General features: G+C 42.7%; 1 long non-coding RNA gene across 1 annotated transcript; it reads left to right on the top strand.

Annotated features, from left to right (window-relative positions):
* The first annotated feature begins 2,203 nt into the window (after positions 1 to 2,203).
* LOC138819267 (uncharacterized) lies at positions 2,204 to 8,545 on the top strand. Its single transcript, XR_011369383.1, has 4 exons — positions 2,204 to 2,443; positions 5,578 to 5,713; positions 7,712 to 7,797; positions 8,345 to 8,545. It is a non-coding gene; the product is annotated as an uncharacterized lncRNA (long non-coding RNA).

Genomic DNA, 8,545 nt, shown 5'->3' with positions numbered 1-8,545 from the left:
AGTTTCTAAGAGATGTCTATTCAAAATGCCCACCAGGATTGAAGAATTTAACAATTTCTTTTAATGTACCCTCCATTGCTTGTTTATATTTCTTTTTTTTGGGGGGGTCCAGTTGTGGGGCCTGAACTCTGGCCTGGGTGCTGTCCCTCAGCTCTTCAGCTCAAGGCTAGCGCTCTACCACTTGAGCCACAGCGCCACTTCTGGCTTTTTCCTTTTTGCTTATGTGGGGCTGAGGAATGGAACCCAGGGCCTCATGCATGCAAGGCAAGCACGCTACCACTGAGCCACCTTCCCAGCCCCGCTTGTTTATATTTCTAAGACTATGTTGTTGGTACAAATAAGTTCAGAATTATTTTATTGTTTTTTTCATTATTAGATCATAACTCTCTTTATACTGAATAAGATTTCCATAAAACGTATTTCATATTATTGATATCATGTTACCAATGTTACTTAATATTTTTCCTCATAAGCCGGGCGCTGGTGGCTCACGCCTGTAATCCTAGCTACTCAGGAGGCTGAGAGCTGAGGATCGCGGTTCAAAGCCAGCCCGGGCAGGAAAGACCATGAGACTCCTATCTCCAATAAACCACCAGAAAACCAGAAGTGGCGCTATAGCTCAAGTGGTAGAGCGCTAGCCTTGAGCTGAAGAGCTGAGGGACAGTGCCCAGGCCCAGAGTTCAAGCCCCCACGACCGACAAAAAAAAAAAAAATATATTTTTCCTCATAATATTGCTGCAACATTTAAGGATCATAGAATTTGTGTTTCAATTCAGATAATCTGTTTTGTAGCAGGTGAACAACAATAGTAGTAGTTATTAGAGGAAGAGGTATTAGTGTTACTGATATTGGATTTATTTCTAACATCTCATTTTGTTTTTTATTTACCATATTTTTTTCTTATTTGTGACTTTTTTTCCTGCTCTCTAATGGACTGTTTGACTTTGTTCCAATTTTTTCTTCTTTTGTTGTTTTGGAAGATAGGCTTTCCATTCCTTTTATAGGTATCTGAAATGTGGAATATGCCACAGTTATTAAGATAAATTATAATAAAATAACATTTGATACTGTCTTCTCACATATTATTGTTATATAGTTATCTATTTTTATCTATTTTTAAAAATCTCCCCAAAGTAGCTATTACTGTTTTGGCCTTAGGATATGCTGTACATAATTATTTTCTTTCTTTAGTTCTCTTCTCTTTCTTTCTCTTCAGAGTCAATGTGGAGAAAGAATGTAGAGTCAGAAAGAAGAGGACTGAACATTAATATACAATACTAACTTGATGTAGATAAGGCTGACTATAGAGGATTTAGCCATGTTACCCAGATGGACTTGCTGAAACTTTTCCTGAATGAATAGATTTAAATTCCCTTGGCACTGTAGGAAAAGAACCAATGCTGCTGGCTGCTTACCACTGGAACACAGGCAGACAAGAATGGACGTTCTTGGTCCCAGCATGGTGGTGTACACTGTCACCCCCACTACTTAGGAGACAAAGCTTAGGAAGATGCAGTTGAAGCTGGGTGCAGTTTGCACCCAGACCAAAAAGTTACTGTGTCACAATCTCAACAAACAAGCTAGGTGTGATGGTGCAGCTTGGCAATCCCGGCTGTGAAGAAGGCAGACGTGGCAGAGTCAATGTCCAGGCCGACAGAGGCCCTACCTGAAAAGTAGCTAAGAAAAGAGGTGGGGTGGGGCTGAAGCACCGTTGAAATTGCGGAGCATCTGTCCACCTAGTAAATGGACACCCTGGTTTCAAATCCCAGTACTCCGGGTCAAACAGCACACCTGCTCTAGGAGCAGACAGATTGAAGGAGAGGGAAGAGCAGACTGGGTTTAGCAGGGTGAGGAACTTTCTCCTAGTTTCTGGTAATTTTAAAAACTTGTTTTATTTCTTGGCACTACCAGGGCTTGAACCCAGGGCCTTAGCACTTGCTGTGCAGGTGCCCTCCCACTAGAGCATATAGCAGAAAGGAAAAGGAAGCGCAGCCTCCGTGAATGTATTCCTGGGTCAGTGTCAGGGCGCAGGGAGCCGTGCTTCTCCCCTCTGCACCTATGACTTAACTCTCCTGACAACCACCACTATGACTACCATTGTTGCCTCGGCCTGAGCCACCATGGAGCATGAAGGCTGTGCAGCCTGCGTGCGTGCGTGCTCCCAAGCTCCAGAGGACGCAGGGCCCCCAGAGGCAGTGGAGGACCCAGTCCCGCAGCCTGCAGGCCATCCTTGGCGCCTTTGTGCGTGGTCCTGAGGCTGCATGAAGGGCTTTGGGCTCCATTTTCTAGTGACAGCCTGCGTTCACTGATTCCCAAGAAGGATCCGGCTGATCGCTGGCTGGACTCCCAGCTCAGGGCCATGTGACCTGGCTTCATGGTTGATTTGGTACACTCTGCTGCTGCTGCTGCTGCTGCTGCTTCTGCTGCTAACAGCCCTGGCAAGGTAGGGGTGGGGACAGGGGGTGTGGCGAAAGCCAGCTGACCTTGACCAGCTTACTGGGACTGTGAGATGAGAGGCTGGAGGCTGGAGTTATCTGGGGAACCCCCCCACCCCAACACACACACACACACACACACACACACACACACACACACACACAGAGTAATGAACTGAGGTTATTTCAACTGAAATAACCTCTGTTCAACTATGACCAATTTCAAAAACAAAAGCAAACTTTCAACTCACTGGGTTAATAGACAAAATTCGTCTTTACAAGACCGCTTTGTCCTTCTACCTTATTGGTAGAAGACAAGATTCCAGAGTCATTGTCATAGCAAGAGGAGAGCAAAGAGATATGTCCAAAATAATACAGGAGAGATATGCTGATTCTAACGAAAATAATCGAGGGTGATGGTATATTTGTGGACCTTGTGAGGCCTTGTCACAGTTGGTTATAATTGAAATTTTTACTTGTTGCGATTTAGTAAACCTAAACTTTTAGACTTAAGGAATTAAACTTTTATAATTCAAAGCTATTAGTAATTTAGTGTTCTTTTGTTACCAAAGGTCTCCTGAATTATTAAAACTTTAGATCCCACAAAAGCTGTAACTACCTCTGGCTTTTTCTGTTTGTATATTTTTAGTTTTATAAAAATGTTGCCTGAGCTGAGCCCAGGTGGCTCACACCTGTAACCTTTGCTACTCAGAAGATCCAGATCTGAGGACCGTGATCATGGTTCAAAGCCAGCCCAGGCAGAGTGGTTGAATACCAACCTTGTGTGAAAAAGCCAAGTAAGGCCCACTACTCACACATACTACTCAGACACACACGCACGCGCACACGCACACACACATGGTATATTGACTACTTTCACTCTCTCTCTCTCTCTCTCTCTCTCTCTCACACACACACACACACACACAGAGTCTATTGACTAGCTAAGCATGTCATACTTGTCATCCCAGCATTCAGAAAGCTGAGGCAAGAGAATCACAAATTCTCCTGCCTAGGTTAGCCTGGACTAATGAGCAAGATCTAGCTTAACAAATAAACAACAAAGTTTCATTTCTAGAAATCTCATTTGTTCTAATTTCGAATTCTCCCATCCCGTTTTTGTTTTGTCATCCATTAGTATTCTATTCTTCCTTTTAACTTCCTCTCATCATTTTGAACATAGCAGTCTTTCTGCAGGCTGTAGAATGTTCACTTCATTGGCTACACATTTTTCTATTGGGTCATTGGACTCTTCTTCATATGGTTTGTGATTCTGTACTCTGAGCTCAACTGAACAATCACCTGCTTTCCTGTGTGTCAGGGTTAGAGAGGTTTCCTGTCATATATGGTCATGTTTGGTCCTCCAGCTTTCCAAAGTTGCCCTGGGTTGTGGCCCACTTTTTTCTTGCCCATCTTTTCTGTTAGCTTATCAGCTGAGGATTCTCTGGCTAGACGACTAGTATAAAATTAGATCTTACACTCGGGCTTAGGGTTTTAATTTCTCAGAGGAGATGGTTTATTTTCCTCTCTGCTCAAAGACCTGAATCTCGCAAAATGTCTTGCTCTTTCTTGTTGCTGGAGGTTTTAGTGCCATTTAAAGGACTAAGCAAACGTGCAAGATCCTCTCCTTAACTCAGCCTCTTTGTTCCCAGATATTCATCCTGTATAGACACAAGACCAAGTCTGGTCTCCAGGTAAGGCCAATATCCCAGTTCCCAGTCCCTGAGCCATAAACTTCCAGCCTAACCTGACAGTGCTGGCTGCCAGGGGGTTCCCTACTTCCATCCCGATTCAAATTTCTACTTTGTTTTATTGACTGGTTGATTCACCGATGGTTTCAATGCTAAGGATCAGTTCCTGGGCCTTTGGCTATGCCAGGCAAGCATTCTACCACGAAGCTACATCTCCAGACTCCATTAGCTACTCTTAAAAACATAATTTATTTGTGTGCTAGTAATTTATCGTATCAGTGCTTATTGCAAGAAAGTGCCTGAGTTTATTTACCTTGTTGCTAGAATCAAAGTTTAGGGTAAAAGTCTTGATTACATTCATATTTAAGTAAATATCTTTCATTGAATGTGATTATAGGTGATTTTGCTTTTCCTATTAGCCCTGCTTTTCTTCATTTGGACTTTGTGCACAGAATGTGTAGTGCTTTTATTAACTGAAACTATATCATACTTCTAATTTTGAAAGGAATGTTCATGAAAAGTGGATTAGGATATCACGTGATCGCACACTTCTAAAATTATTTTGCATGCAGTTATCTTTCTGCTTCCCAGCAGGAAAGGTCACATCAAGTTCCAGACTTGCTTGAGATTTGACTTCAGAACGCATTGCAGGGACAGCTAACTGAAGGAAACGAATCTAAGTTCATCTAATGCCTAAATATTTTAATACCTTTTAATTTCTCTAGGCAAATCCAATAAATAGAATGACAAATGATAGCAATTAGGAAAATTGCTATAGTAAACGAACAGAGCATGTGAGTTGTTTCATGCTTCTGAATAGAAAAACCCTCCTCATCCCTAAATCTGCCTTAGATCTGTTCCTGCATTTGCCAGTTATCAGTAGTTCAAGTATCCTTGAAGGAGTTGGGCTGGGGACTTTTTAAATATCTATGGTTTCAACTTCGTAATGGCATCCATGCATGACTGTTTCTGGGAGCATGCAGGGTTGAAGGATGTATCTTCGAGTGTGAGGAAAAGAATTGGTATGAGAGTGTACTTAGTGGCTTTTATTTCTCTCCAACTTTTTCAATTAGTACATTTACCTTAGCTTTGTATCTATTCCAATGATCATTATTACTGAGGCTCAAACTGTTTTCCCATAAATGGTCTGTCAATATGTGTACTGAAATGTCTTAAAGCCAAGGATCAAAAAAATCGAATTCTAAGCTAGAAAATACAAAAAGTATCTCAACAAACTTTACTTGGCATATTTTCTGAGCATGTTTCTCATGATCCTGTTTCCATCAGAAATCCTTTGCAATAAATTATATTATAACAAACCCTGTCTAGAACAAAGATTACCAATATGACAGAATATATAAGATGATTTCTGACCATGGGCTTTCAGTGGAGTAAAAGTATTTCTTTTCTAGGTAATATAGCTTTCTTAAGACCATGTAATTTTTTCTTAGTTTTTCTTATAGGAATGAAGAAGAAAGAAGGAAAGGAGGGGAAAAAGAAGGAAGGAATACGGAAGGCTGATATGTGTTCTTCATACCCAGCATTTCTCATTTCATATTATTGGTAGTCCCTAGCTAAGAGAATAAGGTAATTGCTCATAAATTGTGGTTTGAGCATACTTGAAAGGCTGATTATAGTTAAAAAAAAAAAAAAAAAGCTTTGGTAGCATCTGACCCTGGAATTCAGCCCATTTATTGAGTTGGGCCTAAACTACAGTACTAAGTTTATCCCAGGCACTAGAGAGAGGAACAGCAGGAGAGTTTGCTCAGGATCTAGACCCCTAAGCCATAGGAGTTCCTTGCATGGAGATTCCTCAGTTTGGAATGAGACATATCCAGTCCTAGCTTTCCATTGGCAGGTTGCTCAGCCTTTCCTAAGTTATTTTAATTCATGTTTTTCCATGTCCTTATCTGTAAAACAGACTCTGCCCATCTAATGGGATCTCATGAAGACAAGTAAGAGGTACATATAAAATCCATAGTTGTGTGCTGTCACATGGCCGAGCCTGATGCTAGCTTGTCACAGTCACTGGTGTACTTTTGGAAATTGGTGGGCATCAGGGGGTGAGTGTTCAGTGCAGGGGTGCGGGGAAGCTGACACCTGGCAGACCAGGTGAGCAAGCAGCACCAGTTACAGCTGTCAGCAGGTAACAAGGCCACAGCAGTGAGCCAAGAGTTGAGAGACCAGATGCCATTCCCAGCAGAGTGTGGCCAGATAAGACGGACAGAGGACAGACACAAAGAACTCCAGGGCCAGAAGGACAGAGCATAACAGGCAGGATTCAACAGCTGGGACTGAGTCCCAGGAAGCAATACCAGAATGTGGTTACCAGAACTGGGTACAAAGTAAAGTTAGGGTTTCAGTTACAAGGTAAAGAAAAGAACAAGAAAGATGGCAGGGAAGGGGGAGGCCAGGGGGTTGGGGGTGGTGGTGTCTGGTCTCCAAGTATTTAGCCATAGATGTCAGCATCTACCAAACACTACTCCCCTAACTCCAGTTATCTGACAGCGTTCAGGCATATTTTTAGTTTTAGTTATACTTATTTTGAGTATCTACTGTATTAGTACAATTTAAAAAAAATCAAATCACAGCCAAGCACTAGTGGATCATGCCTATAATCCAAGCGATTCAGGAGGATCAGATCTGAGGATTAAGATTTGAAGTCAGCCTGGGCAGGAAGGTCAGTACGATTCTTATTTCCAGTTAACCAGAAAGCAGCTATAAGTAGAGTTAGAGTGCCATCCTAGAGAAGAAAAAGAAAGAAAAGAAAAGAAAAGAAGTGAGAGCAAGAGGCACCGAGATCAAGCCCACTATTGGGACACACACACACACACACACACACACACACACACACACACACACACACACACACCATCAGAAGCCACATAGGAAAGTGTATATGAGAAGTTAGCTCCATTCCACTCCATTCCATTCTCCTGTGTCCTCTACAGATAGTCACCTGAAACAGATTTACTCATTCAGTGTTTCCAAAATACAAATACATGTATACATTCTTATCCCTTCCACGCACACTATTCAAAAGATTGCACATCACAGAAGACTTAACAATACAGCTTGCAGATCTTTTCATATCGAGACCAAAATCTTTGCTGTAGATGATTGTTGCATAGTACTTGATTCCGGGGTCGGGGAGGGGAGGGTGTCCCATAGTTGATGTGGTCAAGGTCTCTATTGCTGAACATTTGGGTTATTTCTCATCTTTCACTGCTACAAACCATGTCACAAGACATGACCTTGAACTTATGTCGCTTTGTACTTTTGCAAGGTACAGTAGGACAAATGCTCAGTAGAGTGGTTGGGTCAAAGGGCAAATTCACTTTATGAGTTATTACCAAAGAACTGAACCTGCTTCTCTCTCCCTCAGCAACATTTGGGGTGTCAGCTCCCCTCAGCCTCACCTGCAGTCATCAGTCAAACTTCGGAGTTGTTGCCAGCCTGGTGGCAAAGCAAGGCTCCGAGTTTGAAGTCTAATGAGAGGCATTTTCTAGGAGAGCCCTCCCCGCCCCATGCAGTAATGATTTATTCTTGGGAATGACTCTTCTTCCTTCTTTCCTTTTAATAAAGCCACTATCCTCGCTGCAGCTATCTCATGCTCAGTTATCTAGGCCTAGCGATGTATCCCTAAACTGAAGGCCTGCTGTTGGCTGTAGGTAAGAAAGACAAGAGAACTTGAATCTACCCTGATGCTATACATCCTGAATCATATGCGCTTCTCTCTCTTTCTCTCTCTCCGCCCCCCTCTGTCTCTTCCTTCCTCTCTGTCTCTCTCTCTGGGTCATCTTGACCGCTGTACACCCTCCAGCCCCCAAGTTCCTGTAATACCAGGCTGACCCATGGGCAGGACTGAACATTGATCTTCCTGCTCATTCACAGTCTTTCTAGAGCAGCCTTCTGGCTGTCACCTCATAGATATGTACTTGTGACCTGAGGATACAATGGAAAGATTTTTTTTTATGGTACTAAGATTTGAACTCAGGGCCTTGCACTTGGTAGGCAAATGGTTTATGAACGAAGCCACACTTTCAGCCCTTTCTCTTGGGCTTTATATTTTTCACTTGGTGTTTTTGTTCAGGGCAGCCTCCAACTTCTGTCCTCCTCCCTAGGCCTCCCACATAGCTGGGCCAACAGGCACGCATGACCACATCTGGCTTGTTTATTCAGGTGGGATTTCATTAACTCTTTTCTTTTTTAATCCAGGCTGGCCTCGAGCCATGGGCCTCTTGATCCCCATCTCCCGAATTCCAGGATTCCAGGCATGAGCCACTGCACTTGCAATGGAAAGAATTGTTGACGATTTCCGCAAAGTATATTTATCAGACTAAGAACAACTATCTGAATTATTCGCACCCTTGGCCAGTCTTCTCACATCTTGGGAACTATGGCCTAGGTTGTATTAAA

Source organism: Dipodomys merriami, unplaced genomic scaffold (genome assembly GCF_024711535.1).
Source record: "Dipodomys merriami isolate MVZ:Mamm:240054 unplaced genomic scaffold, mDipMer1.0.p SCAF_8, whole genome shotgun sequence".
NCBI lineage: Eukaryota > Metazoa > Chordata > Mammalia > Rodentia > Heteromyidae > Dipodomys > Dipodomys merriami.
Note: the sequence above shows the minus strand (reverse complement) of the source record. Positions and strands in the feature narration are given on the sequence as shown.